Source organism: Rhinolophus sinicus, chromosome X (genome assembly GCF_036562045.2).
Source record: "Rhinolophus sinicus isolate RSC01 chromosome X, ASM3656204v1, whole genome shotgun sequence".
Lineage (NCBI taxonomy): Eukaryota > Metazoa > Chordata > Mammalia > Chiroptera > Rhinolophidae > Rhinolophus > Rhinolophus sinicus.
This window is the reverse complement of record NC_133768.1, coordinates 52975055-52999352: the sequence shown is the minus strand read 5'-3', so window position 1 is coordinate 52999352 and position 24298 is coordinate 52975055. Positions and strand designations below refer to the sequence as shown.

Here is a 24298-nt window from a genome sequence, read left to right as displayed (position 1 = left end):
AATAATATTCGTGTGTGTGTGTACCATACTTTCTTTGTCCATTCATCCATCTGTGGACACTTAGGTTGCTGCCAACTAATACATTTCTTAATGATGTCTATATCTCTATAATGAGTCCCTAATCCTTTATCAGAGTTGTATCTAATATTTTGGACTTTGGGTAATTGTTTTTTTGCAAATTCATTTATTCTTACCCACAATGAAAATCATTCACACTTTTTTTATCTGCTCAGTTTTGGGAGAGTTTCTGAAGTTCTCAACTTAGGCCTGGCAGTGTATCATCTAAATACTGATGCACAAAGGCAATTTGTGAAAGGAAACCTTAACTAAGGGTCAAGCTGTCACAGCTTTTAGCATTGGCTCTGCTTCTAATTGGCTGTATAATACTGAGAAGATTACCTGGAGTCTCTTTCCTCTTCTGTTAAGAGGGAGTTCATCATGAATTCCCTCTTCCATATTTAAATTCTCTAGTAGTAAGGAGAAACCTTGTCTCCATTTCTTGGATAGTCCCAAGTTCTCCATCTGTTGATGAGTAAAAAGAACATCTCCTTGAAAGTGGAATGCATGTCACTGGCTGTAAAATAATATAAAATTCAGCAAAGAATTCAGAAAATGAATCACAAACATAAGGGAGGATGCAAAGAAGCATTTAAACTTTTGCTTGAATTCATATATTTGCATTATTTTCTACAAAGTTAACATGAATAAGGGTAAGAATGATTAAATCCATTCAAACCTACACAAGAATATATCTACTCACTTCAAATACTGAGTAGACCAAACTATGTAGAATTCTACACTGATTGGCCTAAATTAACTACAGAAAGAAAAACATTTTTTCTGAAAGGTTGTTCTTTGTGTTTGAAAACGTTGTTTCTTAATATATGTTTTCTTGGACAGACACATAATCATCAGCAAGTTTTACACCTGACTTATTTTTATTGTTGGCTCCCATGTTTTCAATAATGTGAAATGTCAACCTAGAACAATATTGTTCTAAAACATCTCTTATTAGCCAGTTTTTAGAATTAGCAGTTCATCAACCCCACCCTGAGGAATAGTGATGATTATGTTCCCTGATTATATTCCCTAATTAACACATAATGGTGATTATATTCCCTGATTAACACACAAAAGCCAATTCATGATGTGGCTGAAGTATATTGTCAATAGATTATTTCAAATTGTAACAGAAAATACTTTTGGGGAATGGTTCCCAAAAGGTCAGTTGAAAACTAGAAGAAATTTTAGTCAAAACCAGGGTTTGCAGAGGCAAATGGTCTGGAGTGGTATTTATGGTTGGAAGTTACCTAATAGGCACCAGAAATATAAAGTCCATCATCCTGTGGTAAACTTAAATTTACCTCAGGATGTTCAAAAAGAAGAAGTTTCAAGGAACATAAGGATGGAAGAGGGAAGAAGCAAAGAAAAGGAAAATAGTTCTTACTGATTAACAGCCTAGTAGCTAGGCTATCTGCTTTGCCTGAATGAATTGCAGTTTGGTAGCATAACCATTATTACTTTAGTTGACATCAGCATAGTAGTAAAATAGGGTGACTTTGTAACAAAACAATCTTTGGATCATTCACTACAATTCTAGACCTAAAAGTATCTTCTTTCTGGTATCTCTCTTTCAAGGTGACTCTGAAGTGTTTTATATGCATTCATAAATCACAAGTGTCCCCATTTATAGGTGGTTCCCACTACTCTGTCTGTCATTCCTATCTTGGCTTCTTGATCACTTGAAGCTTTATAATCTACCATGAAATCACCTTTCCTGGCTACCAGTGTCTTTCCAATGTTAATTATGCATCACTTAAATGGATAGCCAGGATTTTATTTAACAATCATAACATTGAAGTAGAGAAGAAAACCTCCTTTATTGTGACGGGCCAGCCGCCACGAGTCGATCAGTACCTGAATGGGGGAGTGGGAATGAAATAAAAGACACACACAAATGCTAATGCGGCCGGTCTTCAGTCATGCTGAAGCCCTGAGTTTATTATCTCTAACCAATATATACAGTTTGAGTACGTGCAGTTAAACGAAGAAGATATGTATTATCTCAGTGAAAGTAAATCTTTCCAGCCTCAACCTTACTTTGACATAGAAGATACAAGGTCACTGAAACTCACAAAAGTAAATATCTCAAGGAGACAGAACCTACCAATTGTCCAGAAAGCCCTTAGTTTTCTGTGTCTGGGAACTGGCCGTTTTCACCACATTCCTCAGCAGCCGTTAGGCGCTTCTCAGATAAGGCAGAGGCAATGTTATGGGGGCAGAAACCAAGCCAGTCTGCAAGGTTCAGGGTTGCAAGAAACCATGGCTCCCTACACTTTATCCCCTACACATCATCTGCTCTACTACAAGGCCAAAAAGCAAAAGCACCTCAAGCTTTTGTTTCTAATCTACTTTAAGAACTTACATATAGCTCTTCCATTTTATTCACTCCTTGGGTCAGTTATAGGCCATGTTTCCCAGGAAAGGACCAGAAGTCATCACCATCATATGGCCCTTACTGTCACTCACGTTATTACACTTACAATCATTCTTCATCTGCTATCCCCACCAGGCTTCTCAACCAAGTTTGAATATCTTGACTCTCATTTTCCTCAAAATAAGTCAGTGCCTTCACTCTTAGGTCAAGATTCTGAAAGAGTACAAGAAGTCATTTTTATTCCTCTACAATCAAATACATGGTGATAGAAGAACAAATGACTCTAGGTGATGAACACACAATGTGATATACAGATGATGTATTACAGAATTGTACACCTGAAACCTATGTATCTTTCCTAACCATTGTCACCCCAATACATTTTAATTAAAAAAATATATACTTTCCTAAAAGAAAATATGTATGCCCTTAGTCTGAGGAGGCATCTCTTAGCCCCAGCTCATCCAGTTGTTGTCACACATGAGGTTTGGTAGCCCTGATCCAAATAAACTCCAGCTAAGAGACACAGAGACACAGTGCTTTCCCTCAAATCCTGTAACTACATTTTGTAAATAAGTGATTTTTGATTTCTGGCTACAGAGAGACAGATTTCTGGAGCTTTAAAAAGCTATGAGAAAATATGCTTAATATTATTGGTTACTAGGAAATTGTAAATCAAAACCACAATGAGATACTACTTCACACTCACTAGAATGGCTATAACAAAAAGCAAATAGATGATTAGTGTGACAAAGATTTTGAGAAATTGTAACACTCAGAAACTGCTTGTGGGAATGTAAAGTGGCGTGGCCACTTTGAAAGGCAGTTTGATGGTTTCTCAAAAATTTAAACATAGAATTACATATAATACAGCAATTTCATCTCCAGGGCTCTACCCCAGAAAAATGAAAACACAAATATTCAGAAAAAGTGAATATGTAGGGCCAGCCTGGTGGCTCAGGCAGTTGGTGCACCGTGCTTCTAATGTCAAAGGCCGCCAGTTGGATTCCCACATGGGCCCAGGTGAGCTGTGCCCTCTATAGCTAAGATTGTGAACAACAGCTCTTCCTGGAGCCTGGCTGTCATGAGCAGCCAGAGGTTGGTGTGTGCTGCTGCGGGATGCTGTGTGCCTCCATGAGTGGCCGATGGACAGCACAAGTGGCCGTCAGCCAGTGTGAGCAGCCAGCAGCCAGCGATAGCTGCCATGAGCTGTTGTGAGTGGCCAACCGAAGACTGGCAACCAACTGCCTCAGCCGGGGGGAGTACAGGGCTCATAATATCAGATTGGGCCAGGGAGCTGTGTCCTACACAACTAGACTGAGAAACAATGGCTTGAACCAGAGTGGGGCGGGGCAGATGAAAGGGAGGGAGAAATGAATAGGCAAACGTTCATACTAACATTACTCATGATAGCCCCAAAGTGGAAACAACCCAACTGTTCATCAACTGATGAATAAACAAAATGTGGTATATTCACACAAAGCAATATTATTCAACCGTAAAAATGAATGAAGTACTGATACATGCAACAACATCAAAGAACCTTAAAAACATTATGCTAAGTGAAAGAAACGAGACATAAAAGGCTTATAATATTCAATTGATATGAAATGTCCTGAATAGGCAAATCCATAAATGTAGATTGGCGGTTGCCAGGGGTTGGGGTGAGGCAATGGGGAATAACTACTAATGGGTACAGATTTCTTTTTTGAGATGATGAAAGTGTCCTAAACTTAGATAGTGGTGATGGTTGCACAACTCTTAGTTTACCCATTTAATTGTACCCTTTAAATGGATAAACTATAAGTATGTGAACTGTACCTCAATAGAAATAAAAGATTGAAACAGAGTAGATTGGCGGTTGCCTGGGCCTGTGATTGGGAATAAGAATTGTCTATACATTGATGGGAGATTTGGGGGGGAATGAAGTAAATGTTCTAAAATTAGATTGTGGTGATAGTTGCACAACTCCATGAATTTATTAAAGGTTACTGAATTGTGTACTTCAAGAAGTGAATATTATCATATGTAAATTAAAATGCAATAAAACTGCTCTTTGAAAAAGATATGTCTGGAAGCAGGTTCAGGATGGCAGATTAGGTAAATGCTGTGCCTGCTGCCTCCCAGGATCACATCAAAATTACAAATAAATTATAGAATAATCAACCTCAAGACTCATCTGAAGACTAGTTGACCAGAACCCCTATAACTAAGGATCTAAAGAAGAGGTCACCATAAGATTGATAGGAGGGGTGGAGACGTAAAATGGGCTAACCCCAAACCCTCAGATATTGGTTGAACGTATGGAGGGACACCTCCATGGCGAGGGTTCCCCCAAAGAAGGGAGGTGGTCCAACCCCACACTGAGCTCCCCAGTCCGAAGTTCCTATACTGGGAAGAGGAAATGCCATTACATCTGGCAGTGAAAATCAACAAGGACTCTGTCTGTCCCAGTGAGACTGAGGGCAGCTGAAAACCCAGATGCTCTCTTATAGGGACTGCACACAGTCTCACTTGCTTACAAACACTCACCTGATCTCTAGTAGAGGGGCAGCAACTCGAAAGCCACCAAAGACATACAGAGAAAGAATGAGTTGTGTGGCTGTGGGATGAGGGCTGGAGGGACCATCCATTGTCTCTCTATGGAGCCTACATGTAGCCTCACATGTAGCCTATAGGACGGTGCCATCTTTTCTATGTTGAGCCCTACCCCAAAGGGTCAAATCTGAGACCACATTGGTCTGGTAAAATCTGCCCATGTGTACCACATTTGTGACACCCTGGGTCCCCACCCCACAGAGCTAGTACTGCATTGACAGGGGCACTCTCAGCTATGGAGAGGCTGGCCCCGCCCCAAGAACTGCGGAAGCCGAGTATAACAGCTAATGGCCCACTGTGGCCTGGGCAACTTTTGGTGCTGGGCAGTGACACAAAACTTGTGCAACAGCCTCTCTTGGGCAGTTCTTTGGAATTTGCAAGCCCAAGGCAAGTGGTGGCTTGCTATGGTGTTTTCAGGTTTTTCTTTTTGCAAAGTGGTAGCAGGCCCAGCACATGTGCAAGAACTGGAAATGCATTAACTTGAAAAAGTACCACCCACACCCCATAACTCCCTGGAACCCAGCCCCACACACCTAGGAATGCATTACTAGGGCAGTTTCAGCACCAGGTCAACCAGCCTGGCCCACGAACCTAAGAAGGCTCTTTCAACAGCTGAGACTTATGGGCAGCCAATAGGTGGCAACAGGCACAGGGGGCTGTGGGCGTTTTGCTAAGCTGCCCCAGAACCAATACTGGTGGGCTTGGTTCACAGCAAGGCCACCGCCACAGGCCTCTAGGTCCAGCACAGGCAGCAGCCAACAACATACAGTTGTGTAGTTCCTACTGGGTAACCCCAGGCTGGTCATAGGCAAAGTTGAAATAGGCCTGCACAAGAATGCCTCCAAAGAAACACCAGAGACAAAGCACCCAGATACCAGCTTCAGACCACACCAGAGCACTTTGTTAGCTTCACAAGTGGCACTTCCAAAAGGTAGACTTAATAGGCACAAGAGCTCATGGGGGCGAATCCCCACTCAGACGGGTCAGCCCTCACACAGCAGCTCATATACTATGAGCAAAGCCAAAACTCACAGTCAGTCAGACTGGGAGTCAATCCTACCCACTGATGCACTGAAAGCAATCTAAGCTCAACTATAACAGGAGAATACATGCAACACACACAAAGGGCACTCCTGGAATACATGCACAGGAGATCAGATAAATTGCATCATTGGACCAAACAGGACACACACTACCTAAGGCCAGCCAGCAAAGACTGAGAGACATGGGAGATCTACCTAATACATAGAAGCAAACACAAAGAGGCAACCAGAATGCGGAAACAAAGAAACATGTCCCAAAGAAAAGAACAGGAGAAACCTCCAGAAATAGAACTAAATGAAATGGAGGAAACCAACCTACCAGAGACAGAGTTTAAAACACTGGTTATAAGAATCCTTAAGGAACTTAGCGAGAATGTCACCAGAGATAAGCATAAAGAAGAACATAGAAACCATAAAAAATTATCAGAAATAAACAATATAATAACAGAAATGAAGAATGCACTAGAAAGAATCAATAGCAGATTAGATGAAGCAGAGTGTCAAATCTGTGATTTAGAAGACAAGGTAACATAAAACACCCAATCAGAACAGTAAAAAGAAAAATAAATGAAGGTAGTTTAAGGGACCTTTGGGACAACATCAAGTGTAACAACATTCACATCATAGGAGTACCAGAAGGAGAAGAGAGGGAGCAAGGGATTGAAACCTATTTGAAGAAATGATGACGGAAAACTTCCCTAACCTGAGGAAGGAAATAGACATACAAGCCCAAGAAGCACAAAGAGTCCCAAATAGATGAACCCAAACAGGACCACATTAAGACACATCATAATTAAAATTGCAAAGGCTAAAGACAAAGAGAGAATCATAAAAGCAGCAAGAGAAAGACAATTAGTTACTGATAAGCGAGTTCCCATAATACTATCAGCTGATCTCTTAACAGAAACTTTGCAGGCCAGAAGGGAGTGGCAGGAAATATTCAAAGTGATTAAAAACAAGGGCCTACAACCAAGACTACCCAGCAAGGTTATCAATTAAAATTGAAGGAGATAAAGAGCTTCCCAGACAAGAAAAAGCTAAAGGAACTTATTACTACTGAGCCAGTATTACAAGAAATGTTAAAAGGACTCCTTTAAGCAGAGGAAAGGACAAACAAACAAACGAAGATAAAAATGTGACGAATAAAATGGCAATGACTATGTACCCATCAATAATCATTTTTAAATGGAAATGGATTAAATGCTCCAATGTAAAGACATAGGGTACCTGAATGGATGAAAAAACAAGACCCATGCATATGCATGGTTTACAAGAGACCCACCTCAGATCAAAAGACACACACAGACTGAAAGTAAAGGGATGGAAAAAAGATATTTCATGAAAATGGAAATGAGAAAAAAGTTGGGGTAGCAATACTTCTATCAAACAAAATAGACTTTTAATTAAGACTATAATAAAAGACAAAGTAAGACATTACATAATAATAAAGGGATCAATCCAACAAGAGGACATCACCCTAGGAAACATTTATGCACTCAACATAGGAGGAACTTAACGTATATATATTGACTAACATAAAGACAAAGATTAACAGTAACACAATCATAGCAGGGGACTTTAACATCCCACTGACACCAATGGACAGATCTTCCAGACAGAAAATCAACAGAGAAACAGTGTCCTTAAATGACATTAGATCAGATGGATTTAATTTACACTTTTAGAGCATTTCAACCCAAAGCAGCAAAGTATACATCCCTTTCAAGTTCACATGGAACATTTTCCATGATACACCACATGTTAGGCCATAAAACTAGTCTCAATAAATTTAAAAAGATTGAAATCATATCAAATGACTTCTCTGACCACAGTGGTATGGAAGTAGAAATCAAGTACAAGAAAAAAACTGAAAGACACATAAATACATGGAGGCTAAATAACATGCTGGTAAATAATGAATGATTCAACAATGAGATCAAGGATTAAGACAAACAAAAATGAAAATACAACAACTCAAAATCTATGGGACACAGCAAAAAGCAGTTGTAAAGGGGAAATTCATAGCCATGCAGGCCTAACTAAAAACAAAAACAAAAAAACTCAAATAAACAGTTCCAATTTACGCCTAAAGGATCTGGAGAAAGAACAACAAACAAAGCCCAAAGTGAGTACAAAGAAGGAAAAATTAAAGCTCAGAGCAAAAATAAATGAAACACAGGCTAAAACTACAAAAATGCAAAAAAAAAAAAAAAAAATCAATGAAACCAAGAGTGTGTTTTTTTTTTTTTTTAAGATAAACAAAATTTACAAACTTTTAACCAGACTCATCAAGAGAAAAAAAGAGAGGAGCGAAATAAATAAAATCAAGGATGAAAAGGAGAAAATGGCAACAGACAACACAGAAATAAAAAAGAAAATTAAGAAAACACTATCAGAAATTAGATGCCAACAAACTGGACAACTTGGAAGAATTGGAAAAATTCCTAGTATCATACAATCTTCCAAGTCTGAATCAAGAAGAAGCAGAAAATCTGAACAAACCAATTACAACTAACAAAATCAAATCAGTTATCAACAGGCCCCCAACCAAAAAAGTCCTGAACCAGATGGTTTCACTGGTGAATTTTACCAAACACTCAAAAAAGAATTAACAACTACTCTTCTCAAACTATTCCACAAAATTCAAGAGGAGGGAAGTCTCACAAGCTCAATTTAGAAGGACACCATTACCATGATTCCAAAACAAGAAAAAGACATCACAAAAAAGGAAAACTATAGGCCAATATGCCTGATGAACATAGATGTAAAAATCCTCAACAAAATCTTAGAAAACCGAATTCAGCAAAACATTAAAATGATAATACAACACAATCAAGTGCTATTCATTCCTGGTATGCAAACTTTGTTCAATATCCACAAATTAATTAATGTGATACACCAAATAAACAAAATGAAAAACAAAAATTATATGATCATATCAATGGATGCAGAAAAAGCATTTGACAAAATCCAGCACCTACTGGGGGTGCCAAAAAATGTATACACATGACTTGTATTCATCTTTTGTTATCAGTATATATTGACTATTACAATTTTAATAAATACAGTTTTTCCTTTCTTAAAATGTGTATAAATTTTTTTGGCACCTTCTATATTTATGAGAAAAACTCTCAGCAAAGTGGGAATAGAGGGAACATAAGAGGTCAGACAATTAAGTTATCGAACTCATCCTAGAAAAAGTGCTACATAACTCATTGCTGAATATCACTACAGTCACCTTTGAAGTACTCCCCTTTGGAAGCTATGCACCAATGCCAGAGCCTAGTTCACACTTCAAAGCAATTTTGGAACTCTTTTTCTGGAATAGCCATCAGAGCTATCGTCGTATTACACTTGATGTCCTGAATGTCATCAAAATGTCTTCCTTTCAATATTTCCTTTATCTTTGGGTAAAGAAAGAAGTCACTGGGGGTCACATCAGGTGAATAAGGAGGGTGTTCCAATACAGTTATTTGTTTACTGACTAAAAACTCCCTCATAGACAGTGCCCTGTGAGCTGGTGCATTGTTGTGAGGCAACAGCCATGAATTGTTCCTGAAAAGTTCAGATTGTCTAACTTTTTTTCATTCAGCATTTTCAGCACTCTCAAATAGTAAACTTGGTTAACTGTTTGTCCAGTTGGTACAAATTCATAACAAATAATCCCTCTGATATCAAAAAAGGTTAGCAACATCATTGCAACAATTTCTCGGACTTAATTGTCATAACTTGTATCTCAACATAATAAAGGTCACCTATGACAAACCCACAGCTAACATCATACCCAATGGGAAAAAGTTAAAGCATTCCCCTTAAGATCAGGCACAAGACAAGGATGTCTACTTTCACCACTTTTATTCAACATAGTACGGGAAGTTCTAGCCACAGCAATCAGACAAGAAAAAAATAAAATAAAATAAAAGACATCCAAATTGGTAAGGAAGAGGTAGAACTGTCATTATTTGTAGATGACATGACACTATATAGAGAGCCACAAAGATTCCACCAAAAAACTATTAGAACTGATACATGTATTCAGTAAAGTACCATGATATGAAATTAACATTGAGAAATTGTTTGCATTATTATATACCAATAATGAATTATCAGAAAGTGAAATTAAAAAAACAATCCCATTTACAATTGCATTTAAAAAATACTTAGAAATAAATTTTACCGAAAAAGTAAAAGACCTCTACTCAGAAAATTATAAGACATTGAAGAGAGAAATTAAGGAACATACAAATAAATGCGAACATATACCATGCTAATGGATAGGAAGAATTAATATAGCAAAAAGTCCATAGTACCCAAAGCAATCTATAGATTCAATGCAATTCCTATCAAAACATTAGATTGGTGCAACAGTAATTGCAGTTTAAAAGGTTAAAAATTAATTACAAAATCTACAATTATTTGTGCGCCAACCTAATTCCAATGGCCTATTTCACAGAGCTAGAACAAATAATACTAAAATTTATGTGGAAGTATAAATGACCCCTATGTAAACATGGCAATCCTAAGAAGGATGAACAAAGCAAGAGGTATCAAGCTACCTGATATCAAATTATACTACAAGGCCATAGTAATCAAAACAGTATGGTATTGTCATTAAAACAGACACATAGATCAGTGGAAGAGAATAGAAAGCCGAGAAATAAATCCATGTCCATATGGTCATTTAATCTATGACAAAGGAAGCAAGAATATACACTGGGATAAATACAGTTTTTCAATAAATGGTGCTGGGAAAAATGGATAGATACATGCAAAGAAGTGAAAGTGGACCACCTTATTACACCATATACAAGAATAAACTCTAAATGGATTAAAAACTTAAATGTAAGACTTGAAACCATAAAACTCCTAGAAGAAAATACAGGAGGTAAACTCTCAGACATTACCCTTGGTAATATTTATACTAATATATCTCCTTGGGCAATGGGAAACAAAAAAACAATAGACAAATGGGACTACATCAAACTAAAAAGTGTTTTGTTTTGTTTTTCACAACAAAGGAAAACATGAACAAAATGAAAAACAAAAATTATATGATCATATCAATGGATGCAGAAAAAGCATTTGACAAAATCCAGCACCTACTGGGGGTGCCAAAAAATGTATACACATGACTTGTATTCATCTTTTGTTATCAGTATATATTGACTATTACAATTTTAATAAATACAGTTTTTCCTTTCTTAAAATGTGTATAAATTTTTTTGGCACCTTCTATATTTATGAGAAAAACTCTCAGCAAAGTGGGAATAGAGGGAACATAAGAGGTCAGACAATTAAGTTATCGAACTCATCCTAGAAAAAGTGCTACATAACTCATTGCTGAATATCACTACAGTCACCTTTGAAGTACTCCCCTTTGGAAGCTATGCACCAATGCCAGAGCCTAGTTCACACTTCAAAGCAATTTTGGAACTCTTTTTCTGGAATAGCCATCAGAGCTATCGTCGTATTACACTTGATGTCCTGAATGTCATCAAAATGTCTTCCTTTCAATATTTCCTTTATCTTTGGGTAAAGAAAGAAGTCACTGGGGGTCACATCAGGTGAATAAGGAGGTGTTCCAATACAGTTATTTGTTTACTGACTAAAAACTCCCTCATAGACAGTGCCCTGTGAGCTGGTGCATTGTTGTGAGGCAACAGCCATGAATTGTTCCTGAAAAGTTCAGATTGTCTAACTTTTTTTCATTCAGCATTTTCAGCACTCTCAAATAGTAAACTTGGTTAACTGTTTGTCCAGTTGGTACAAATTCATAACAAATAATCCCTCTGATATCAAAAAAGGTTAGCAACATCATTGCAACAATTTCTCGGACTTAATTGTCATAACTTGTATCTCAACATAATAAAGGTCACCTATGACAAACCCACAGCTAACATCATACCCAATGGGAAAAAGTTAAAGCATTCCCCTTAAGATCAGGCACAAGACAAGGATGTCTACTTTCACCACTTTTATTCAACATAGTACGGGAAGTTCTAGCCACAGCAATCAGACAAGAAAAAAATAAAATAAAATAAAAGACATCCAAATTGGTAAGGAAGAGGTAGAACTGTCATTATTTGTAGATGACATGACACTATATAGAGAGAGCCACAAAGATTCCACCAAAAAAAACTATTAGAACTGATACATGTATTCAGTAAAGTACCATGATATGAAATTAACATTGAGAAATTGTTTGCATTATTATATACCAATAATGAATTATCAGAAAGTGAAATTAAAAAAACAATCCCATTTACAATTGCATTTAAAAAATACTTAGAAATAAATTTTACCGAAAAAGTAAAAGACCTCTACTCAGAAAATTATAAGACATTGAAGAGAGAAATTAAGGAACATACAAATAAATGCGAACATATACCATGCTAATGGATAGGAAGAATTAATATAGCAAAAAGTCCATAGTACCCAAAGCAATCTATAGATTCAATGCAATTCCTATCAAAACATTAGATTGGTGCAACAGTAATTGCAGTTTAAAAGGTTAAAAATTAATTACAAAATCTACAATTATTTGTGCGCCAACCTAATTCCAATGGCCTATTTCACAGAGCTAGAACAAATAATACTAAAATTTATGTGGAAGTATAAATGACCCCTATGTAAACATGGCAATCCTAAGAAGGATGAACAAAGCAAGAGGTATCAAGCTACCTGATATCAAATTATACTACAAGGCCATAGTAATCAAAACAGTATGGTATTGTCATTAAAACAGACACATAGATCAGTGGAAGAGAATAGAAAGCCGAGAAATAAATCCATGTCCATATGGTCATTTAATCTATGACAAAGGAAGCAAGAATATACACTGGGATAAATACAGTTTTTCAATAAATGGTGCTGGGAAAAATGGATAGATACATGCAAAGAAGTGAAAGTGGACCACCTTATTACACCATATACAAGAATAAACTCTAAATGGATTAAAAACTTAAATGTAAGACTTGAAACCATAAAACTCCTAGAAGAAAATACAGGAGGTAAACTCTCAGACATTACCCTTGGTAATATTTATACTAATATATCTCCTTGGGCAATGGGAAACAAAAAAACAATAGACAAATGGGACTACATCAAACTAAAAAGTGTTTTGTTTTGTTTTTCACAACAAAGGAAAACATGAACAAAATGAAAAAACATCCTAATGAATGGGAGAAGATATTTGCCAATGATACATCTGATCAGGGGTTAATATCCAAAAGTTATATTAAAAAAACTCATAAACTCAACACACAAAAAAGAACAATTCAATTAACAAATGGGCAGAGGACCTGAACAGATGTTTCTCCAAAGAGGACATACAGATGGCCAGTAGATACATGAAAATATGCTTAACGTCACTAATCATCAGAGAAATGCAAATAAAAACCACAATGAGATACCACCTCACTCCTGTCAGAATGGCAATCATCAATAAATCAACAAACAATAAGTGTTGGTGAGGATGTGGAGAAAAAGGAACCCTTATGAACTGTTGGTGGGACTGCCAGTTGGTGCAGCCACTATGGAAAATGGTTTAGAGGTTCCTCAAAGAATTTAAAGTAGAACTACCTTATGGCCCAGTAATTCCACGCCTGGGTATTTATCCAAAGAAATCCAAAACACTAATTTGAAAAAATATATGCACCCCTATGTTTATTGCAGTGCTATTTACAATAGCCAAGATGTGGAAGCAACCAAAATGCCCATGAATAGATGACTGGATAAAGAAATAGTGGTACATTTATACAATGCAATATTACCCTGCCATAGACAAGAACGAGATCTTACCATTTATTACAACATTGATGGACCTAGAGAGTGTTATACTAAGTGAAATAAGTCAGACTGAGAAAGACAAATACCATACGATCTCACTTATATATGGAATCTAAAGAACAGAATAAACGAACAAAACAGAAATTGACTTATATATACAGAGAACAAACTGATAGTTGCCAGATGGGAGGGTGGCAGGGTGGATGGGTGAGAAAGGTGAAGGGATTAGGCAATATAAATGGGTAGTCACAAAATAGTCATGAGGATGTGAAATACAGTATGGGGAATATAGTTAATAATGTTGTAAAAACTAGGTAAGTGTCAGATGGGTACTAGACTTATTGGGGGGATCACTTCATAAATTGTATAAATGCCTAACCACTGTGTTGTACACCTGAAGCTAATATAGAATAATACTGAATGTCAACCGAGATATATATATATATATATATATATATATATATATATATATATATATATATATATATTACAACATAGGGAGTATAGTCAATGGTATTATAATAGCTATGTATGGTATCAGATGGGTAGTAGACTTGTTAGGTTTTTTTTCTTAAGGTGTGTAAATGTCTGATCATTATCTTGTTTTGTGCACCTGAAACTAATAAAAAAATAAACAAATTAGAAAAGATGTGTCCGGTCTCCTAATAGACTGGTTAACTAAGAATCTTTGAGTTAAGTTCTGGTCATCATTTGTTTCCAAAAAGTTCCCCAGGTAATTGTAACATGCACCTAGAATTGAAAACCACTGTTTTAAATCATGGATCTGGGTAAGGGAATTGATTGATCTTGAAATGGCAATTCTTCTTTAAAATATATATTTTTTTCTTTCAGTTGCAGTTGACCACATTAGTTTCAGGTGTACAACATGGTGATTATTCCTTTATATAACTTCCTATGTGATCACCCTGATAAATTTGGTACCCGTCTGACACCATACTTGGTTATTACAATATTGTTGGCTATATTTCCTATTCTTTACTGTACATCCCCATGACTGCTTTGTAACTATCAATTTGTACTTCTTAATCCATTCCCCTTTATCACTCATTCCCCAACCCCCTTCTTTCTGGCTACCATTAAAATATTCTCTGTATCTGTGAGTTTTCTTTGTTTTTTGTTGTTGTTGTTGTTTATTTTGTTCTTTAGATTCCACATATCATGTAAGTGAAATCATATGTCATTTGTCTTTCTCTGTCTGACTTACTCCACTCAGCATAATACCCTCTAGGTCCATCCATGTTACAGATGACAGGATTTCATTCTATTTTTATGGCTGAGTAATATTCCACTTTATATACGTACTACTTCTTTTTTATGCATTCATCCATTGATGGGCAACCAGGTTGCCAGCATCTCTTAGTTATACTAAATAATGTTGCAATGAACATATGGATGCACATGTCCCTTCAAAGTAGTGTTTTGGGATTCTTCAGATAAATACTCAGAAGTGGGATTACTGGGACCCTTTTTGCCTCTTGTAGACTTTTTTTTTTATTAAAATTTATTGGGGTGACAAAAGTTAGTAAAATTACATAGGTTTCAAGCGTACAACTCTACAATATGTCATCTATGTATCACATTATGTGTTCACCACCCAGAGTCAGTTCTCTGTCCATCACCATATATTTGACCACCTTTACCCTCATCTATCATACCCCTCCCCGCTTACTCTCTGGTAACCACTTCACTATTGTCTTGTCTATGAGTTTTTGTTTCTTTATTTGTTTATCTAGTACTTTTGTTGCTTTCAGTTTTATATCCCATATATCAGTGAAATTATATGGTTCTCTACTTTTCCTGTGTGACTTATTTTGCTTAGCACAATAATCTCAAGAACCATCATGTTGTCACAAATGGCATTATTTCATCTTTGCTTATGGCAAGTAGCATTCCATTGTGTATATATACCACATCTTCTTTATCCAATCGTCTCTTCAAAGACACTTTGATTGTTTCCATGTCTTGGTCATAGTGAGTAAAGCTGGAATAAAAATCACAGCAGATATATCTTTACAGATACATATTTTCAGACATTTTGGGTAGATAACCAGGAGAGGGATTGCTGGGTCATATGGTAATTCTGTTCTTTATTTTTTTAGGAACATCCACACTGCCTTCCATAGTGGCTGCACCAATCTGCAATCCCACCAACAGTATATGAGGGTTCCTTTTTCTCCACAGCCTCTCCACCACTTGTTACTATTTGTGTTGATGATGATAGCCATTCTAACTGGGGTGAGGTGATATCTCATTGTGGTTTTTATTTGCATTTCTCTGATGATTAGTGATGTTGAGCATCTTTTCACATGTCTATTGGCCATTTGACTGTCCTCTTTGGAGAAACATCTATTCAGGTCCTCCGCCTATTTTTTTAAATGGATTGTTTGTTTTTTGTTGTTGTTGAGTTGTATGAGTTCCTCATGTATTTTGGATATTAGCCACTTATTGAAGGCATTGTTTGCAAACATATTCTACCATTTGGTTGGTTGCCTCTTTATTTTGTTGAAAGTTTCTTTTGCTGTGCAAAAGTTTTTAATTTGATATATTCCCATACATATATTTTAGCTTTTACTTCCCTTGCTTTTGAGGACAAATTCATAAAATTCTCTTTGAACCCAAGGTACATAAGTTTAGTTCCTATGTTGCTGTTTTTTTATGTAGTCTATTATTTCAGGTCTTATGTGTAGGTCTTTGATCTATTTTGAGTTAACTTTGGTGCATGGTGACAAATAGTAGTTTAGTTTCATTCTTTTGCATGTGGCTTTCCAATTCTCCCAGCACCATTTATTGAAGAGGCTGTCTTTTCTCCATTGTATGTTTTTGGCTCCTTTGTTGAAAAGTATCTGTCCATATTTATATGTGTTTATTTCTGGGTTCTCAAATCTATTCCATTGGTCTGTGTGTCTGTTTTTCTGCCAATACCATATTGTTTTGATTATTGTTGCTCTGTAGTGTAAGCTGAAATCAGGGAGTGTAATACCTCCAACATTGTTCTTTATTCTTAGGATTGCTTTTGTTATTCAAGGTCTTTTGTGGTTCAAACAAATCTGATGATTTTTTGTTGCATTTCTTTCAAAAATACCATTGGGATTTTTATAGGGATTGCATTAAATCTGTCTACTGCTTTGGGTAATATGTCCATTTTAACTATGTTGATTCTTCCAATCCATGAACATGAATGCCATTCCATTTCTTTTTGTCTTCCTCAATTTCTTTTAAAAATGTCTTACAGTTTTCAGTGTATAGGTCCTTCACATTTTTGGGTAAGTTTATTCCTAGGTAGTTTATTCTTTTTGTTGCAATTGCAAAAGGAATTGTTTTGTTATTTCTTTTTCTGAGATTTCATTGTTAGTATATAGGAATGCAATGGATTTTCATGTGTTTATTTTGTAGCGGCAACTTTACAGTATTTGTTTATTCTTTCTAATAGCTTTTCGGTGGAGTCTTAAGGGTTTTCTATATACAGCATCATGTAATCTACAAAAAATGGTGATTTAACTTCTTCATTCCCAATTTGGATGCCATTTATTTCTTTCTCTTGCCTGATTGCTCTCGCAGGTACTTCCAATACTACGTTGAAAAGCAGAGGTGATAAGGGAGAGCCCTCTCTTGTTCCTGAACATAGAGCAAAGGGCTTCAGTTTTTCACCATTAGATTAGCAGAGGGCTTGTCATATATGGCCTGTATTATGTTAAGGTATTTTCCTTCTATACCATTTTATTAAGTGTTTTATTCGTAAGTGGATGTTATATCTCGTCAAATGCTTTTTCTATATCTATTGATATGATTTTGTCCTTTATTTTGTTTATGTGATGTATCACATTGATCAAATTGCATATGTTGAACCATCCTTGTACTCCTAGAATGAACCCTACTTGATCATCATGTATAATCTTTTTAATACACTGTTGTATTTGATTTGCTAGAAATTTGTTTACAATTTTTGCATCTGTATTCATTGGAGATATTGGTCTCTAATTTTCTTTTTTTGTGTTATCCTTACCTGGTTTTGGTATCAGGGTAATGTTGGCCTCATAAAATGAGTTAAGGAGTATTGTCTCCTCTTCAAATTTTGGAAGAGTTTGAGTAAGACATGTATGAGATCCTCTTTGAAGGTTTGGTAGAATTCACTAGTGAAGCCATCTGGTCCTTGACTTTTGCTTTTGGAAAGGTTTGGGATGACTGATTCAATTTCCTTCCTGTGGATCAGTCTATTTAGATTTTCTAGTTCTTACTGATTCAGCCTAGGAAGACTACATGTTTCTAAGAACTTGTTCATTTCTTCTAGGCTATTAAATTTGGTGGCATATAGTGCTCCAGAGTGTCCTTGGATGATCCTTTGTATTTCTGTGGCATCCGTGATAACCTCCCGTTTCATTTCTGATTTTGTTTATTTGTGTCTTTTCTCTTTTTATCTCAGTGAGTCTAGCCAAGAGTGTGTCAATTTTATTAATCTTTTCAAAGAACCAGCTTTTTGTTGCATTAGTTTTTTCTGTTATCTTTTTGTTCTCTATTTCATTTGGTTCTGCTCTGATTTTTATTATTTCCTTCCTTCTGCTGACTTTGGGTTTCATTTGTTCTTCTTCTGCTTTAAATGCATGTCGTTTAATCTCCATATATTTGTGGTTTTTCCTGCTTTGTTTTTGCAGTTGATATCCAGTTTCAAAGCCTTGTGATCAGAGAATATGCTTGGTATGATTTCAATCTTCTTAAATTTGCTGAGACTAGTTTTATGTCCCAATATATGGTCTATCCTTGAGAACATTCCATATACACTAAAAAGAATGTATAGTTTGATGTTCTGGGATGAAGTGCTCTATAAATGTTAATTCATATGTCCATTTCATCTAATGTGTCATTTAGGGCTGATGTTTCCTTATTTATTTTCTGTTTGGATGACCTATCCATAGTTCTCAGTGATGTATTTAGGTCCCCTACTATAGTTGTGTTTCGATCAATTTCTCCCTTTAGTTCTGTTAGTAATTGCTTTGTATATTTTGATGCTCCCCAATTGGTGGCATAAAAATTGATGACTGTTATGTCTTTTTGTTGTATTTTCTTCTTTATCATTATTAAATGTCCATTTTTGTCTCTTGTTTCCTTTTTGAATTTTTTTTTATTGGAGAATATTGGGGTACAGTGTTTTTCCAGGACCCATCGGCTCTAAGTCAAGTCGGTTTTTTTTGTTTTGTTTTGTTTTGTTTGTTTGTTTGTTTTCAATCTAGTTGTGGAGGGTGCAACTCAGCTCTAAATCAAGTCATTGTTTTCGATCTAATTGTGGAGGGTGCAGCTCACTGGCCTGTGTGGGAATTGAACCAGTGACCTGGGTGTTATGAGCACTGTACTCTAACCAACTGAGCCAACCAGCTGCCCACCAGTAATTCAGCTCCAAGTTAAACCCTGTAGTTGTGGAAGGTGCAGCTCACTGGCCCATGTGGGAATCAAACTGGCGATGTTGGTGTTATGAGCACTGCACTCTAGCCAACTGAGCCAACCAGCTGCCCCTCTTGTTACCTCTTTTATCCTGACATCTGTTTCATCTGATAAAAGTATGACTACACCTGATTTTCTCTGAATACCATTTGCTTGGAGTATCAATTTCCACCCTTTCACTTTGAGTTTCTATTTGTCCTTGCAGCTGAAATGTGTGGTCTTGGAGGCAGTATATGGTTGGGTTTGGTTTTTTCATCTAATCTGTTACTCTGTGCCTTTTTGTTGGTCAGTTCAATCCATTTCCATTTAGTGTGATCATTGATATATGAGGATTTCCTATAATTGTCTTTTGTTTTCTGGTAGGTGTGTTTTTCTTTGCCTATTTGTTACTGTCTGTTATTTCACTGTGGTGGTATTCTATGATTTTTTCCTCTGTTTCTGCTTTTTTATGTCATATATTTCAATTCTGGATTTTTTTTGAGTGGTTACCATTAAGTTTATGTAAAACAAAGTTTCATATTTACAGTATTTCTTTTAGTTTGTCATGCTTCCTTTCTCCATTCCCCTTTGCCATTCAGACTTTTCCTCTCTCCCCTTTTGTTTTTCTTGTCACAAATTATTTCTACTTATGCTGTGAGTTGATTTCTGTGTTGCAGTAGCAAGTTGTTTTTTTCCTCTTTTTTAAAATGTTTTTATCGTCTTTACTCCATATGTTATGTTTAAGTGTATAGTGTCCTGTTTGTTGTGGGGGTTGTTATTTCTTGCTTCTGTCTGTCTCTTTGGAATATATGCATGATTTTATATTATTTTGCTTTTTTGTTTCAGGTCGAATAGCCTCCTTTGGTATTTCTTGTAGTTCAGGTCATGTATTAGAAAATTCCCTCAGCTTCTGTATGTCTGGAAAGATCTTTATTCCTCCTTCATATTTAAAGGATATCCTTGCTGGATATATTATTCTTGGTTCATAATTTCTCTCTTTCAATAGTTTGGATATTTGATTCCATTCTCTCCTGGCTTGTAGAGGTTCTGCTGAAAAATCTGATGATAATCTAATGGGCTTTCCTTTGTAGGTTGCCATCTTCTTTTCCCTGACTGCTTGAGGATTCTTTGTTGTTAATTTTTGACAGCTTCAATACAATGTGCCTTAGAGAAGGCCTGTTGGGGTTGAGGTAATTAGGTGTTCTATTTACTTCTTGGATTCAAGGATCCAGTTTTTTCCACAAGTTTGGGAAGTTCTTGTTGATTATTTGTTTGAATATACTCTCTGTTTCCATCACCCTTTCTTCTCCTTTGGTAGGCCCATTATTCTTATATTGCTCATTCTGATGGAGTCAGAAAGTTCTTGCAGAGTTCTTTCATTTCTTTGAACTCTCAAGTCTCTCCTTTCTTCCATCTGTGTCATTTCCAGATTTCTATTTTCAATGTCACTGATTCTTTCCTCTATCTGGTCAGCTCTATTACCTAAGCTGGCTATTTCATTCTTCATTTCTTTTATTGAGTTCTTAATCTCCAGAAATTCTATTCAGTTCTTTTTTAAAATTTCAATCTCTTTGGTAAAATGTTCATTTTGTTCTTTGATTGTGTTTCTGAGTTCATTAAACTGCCTATCTGTGTTTTCTTGCATCTCATTTGAGTTTTTCCAGAACTGCAATTTTGAATTATCTGTCATTTAAGTCACATATTTCCATGTTTTTAAGTTCATTTTCTGGAGACTTTTCATTTTCTTTCTGAGCTAACTTGTTACTTTGGTTATTCGTGGCAATTAATGAATTATTTTTCTTTGCAGGCTTCTACAGGAGTGGTTCTGAAACAGGTTGATAGGAAGAGGTCTTTCTTTTGCTTTCCAGTAGGTTTTGATGGAACATTTTATTTTCTCTCCCTCTGCAACCTTTTATTATCTCTCTCTGTGTAGCTTTATATTTTCCCTTACACTGTTCCAGCTTCTCATGCAGTGGGTGGGTGGGGTTCCTGGAAGGTGGGTTTCTCCTCTGTGAGCAGGTCACCTGGGTCTCAGGGTACTGCATCCATGGGGGGATGTGGAGAGTTTCTGAATTCCCAAAGCTGTTCCTTTAGATGATTCCAATTGTGGGTCTCTTAAGTGTGCATGCCTGTGTACCACACAGGGAATCCTTTGTTGATTTATAGCTGTTCCATTTATTGTAAATTCCAGGGGAGATTTCAAAAGCACTCCTCACACTGCCATTTCTGTGAGGTAATCCCAGCCTTTGTTTTAAAGTAAGTCTATTTTGTCTGATATATGTACCGTGTTTCCCCCAAAATAAGACCTAGCCGGACAATCAGCTCTAATGTGTCTTTTGGAGCAAAAATTAATATAGGAACCAGTCTTATTTTACTATAAGACTGGTAGAATAGAATAGAATAGAATATAGTGTAGTGTAATGTAATGTATTATATTATAATGTAATATAATATAATATAATATAATATAATATAATATAATACCTGGTCTTACATTAATTTTTGCTCCAAAAGACACATTAGAGTTGATGGTCCGGCTAGGTCTTATTTTCGGGGAAACATGGTATTTCTACCTCAGCTTTTTTTTCCATTTGCGTTTTTATGCAATATCTTTTTCCATCTCTTTATTTTCAGTCTGGATGTCTTTCAATGTGAATTGAATTTCTTGTAGGCATCATATATAAGGGTCTTGTTTTCTTATTGTAATTTCCCCACCCTATGTCTCTTGATTGGAGAATTTAATCCATTTTCATTTAAAGTCGTTGTTGATAGATACGTAGTTGTTGCCATTTTATTATTCATATTTAATTGTTTTTCTTCTTCTTAAAGCAATCCCTTTAGCATTGCTTGTAATGCACTTGTGCTGGTGATGAGCGCCTTTAGCTTTTTCTTGGCTGGGAAGCTCTTCATCTGTCCTTCAATTGTAAATGATAGCTTTGCTGGGTAGAGTAATCTTGGTTGTAGGTCCTTGCTTTTCATCACTTTGACTATTTCATGGCAATCCCTTCTGGGCTGCAAAGTTTCTGTTGAGAAATCAGCTGACAATCTAATGGGAGTCCCCTTGTAGGTAACTAACTGCTTTTCTCTTCCTGCTTTTAAGATTCTCTCTTTGTCTGTAACCTTTGGCATTTTAATTATGATGTGTCTTGGTGTTGGCTTTTGGGGGTTCATCTTGTTTGGGACTCTCTGTGCTTCCTGGGCTTTTATGTCTAGTTCCTGCACAAGGTTATGCATGTTTTCTATCATTATTTCTTCAAATAGGTTTTCAATTACTTGTGCTTTTCTTCTCTTTCTGGTATGTCTATTATGTGAATGTTGGTATGCATAATGTTGTCCCAGAGGCCCCTTAAACTATCCTAATATTTTTGGATTCTTTTTTTCTCATTTTTCTGATGGGGTGTTTTCTGCTACCTTGTCTTCCAAATCACTGATTTCATCCTCTGCTTCATCTAATCTACTGTTGATACATTTTAGTGTATTCTTCATATCAGTTATTCTTCATCCTTGACTGGTTCTTTTTTTACATTTTCTATACTACTTTTATGTTCTGTCTCTTTGTTGAAGCTCTCACTGAAATCATTGAACTTCCTTATAACCAGTGTTTTGAACTCTGCATCTGGTAGATTGCTTGTCTCTATTGTGTTCAATTCTTTTTCCAAAGCTTTGTTGTTTTCTTTCATTTGAGACATGTTTCTTTGTCTCTCCATTTTGGCTGCATCCCTGTTTTTGTTTCTACACATTAGGTAGAGCTGCTATGACTCCCTATCTTAGTAGAGTGGCTTTTTGTAGAAGGTATTTTGGGGGCCCTGTGGCAAAATCTCCCTGGTCACCTGAGCTGGGTTCTCTAGGGCTGTCCCTTGTGTGGATTGTGTATGTCCTCCTCTTGTAATTTAGCCTTAGTTGCTGCTTGTGTATCAGTGGGAGTGATTGGTCTTTGGGCTGATTAATTGTGAGTACTGGCCGTGGCTACAGTGGAGAGTAGTGCAGGAGCTGACCCTATGGATCAGCATTCACTTTAGCAGGGCTATGTTGCCTGATGAGTCTATCCTTTGGCTTCATCACTTGTGGAGGTGGTTGTGTGGTGCTATGATGTGGTCTGAATCTGGCCACCAGATGTGTATGTTCTGAAGCCTCTTGGGAGGTGCTTAGGTGAAGGGCAAGGTCAACCACTGCTGTGCCCCACCCAGGGCCCCTTGGTATGAGCTATAAAGTGATCTGCAGATGGTTGCCACTTGTGCTCAGCTTGGAGGTGCCTAGAAGGGGCTATGCTGCAAAATGTGGCTGGCTGCCACTAGTGCAAGGCTTAGGGCTGTTTATCAAGTGGTACAGGGCACACCAAGTCCAGATGCTGCTTTTTGGGAAAGCGCACAGCAGGAGGCAAGAGAGGCCATTTGCATGGAAAAGCCACTGAAAGTGGCTTGGGTGGACCTGTAAGTTGAGTGGAGTGGGTTCTCAGGGATTCACCAGGGCAAAGTTAGTGGTGTTAGCCAGGTTGATGAAAACTCAGTTATGGTGCCTGCCTGTGTCTGCATACTAGGTTGAGGTTGGGCTCAACAAAAGAACAATGGCTTTTTTCAGCACATCTGTATGAGAGGAAGATTCCCCTCCAACCCCCACCCTAAAGCCAGACAATTTGGTTCCTCCCTGTATGTCCCTGGTGCCCTTTTAAGCTGCTGCCCCAACACTGGAGCTCAGAGTGAGAGAGTCCATCAGTGCATAAGTCTGTGCACTGGCCCTTTAAGTGGATTGCCTGGCACTCCAGCCACCTTCCATCTCATTCAGCCACAATCTCCACTGGTTTTCACAGCCAGATGTTATGGGGACTTCTCCTTCCAACACTGGAACCCTGAGATGGTTAGCATTGTATGAGCATGGGACCACTTGCTCCTCAGGGGGACCTACATCCCTCCTGATATTTAACTGCCACATGTGGGTGTGGGACTAGCCCGTCCTGTGGCTCCACCCCTCCTACCAGTCCCAGTGTGGCTTCTTCTGTAAA

General features: G+C 37.0%; 1 pseudogene; it reads left to right on the top strand.

The window, feature by feature from the left end:
* The first annotated feature begins 3556 nt into the window (after window positions 1-3556).
* LOC109437906 (large ribosomal subunit protein eL15) overlaps window positions 3557-24298 on the top strand; it is a 32434-nt pseudogene continuing 11692 nt past the window's right edge.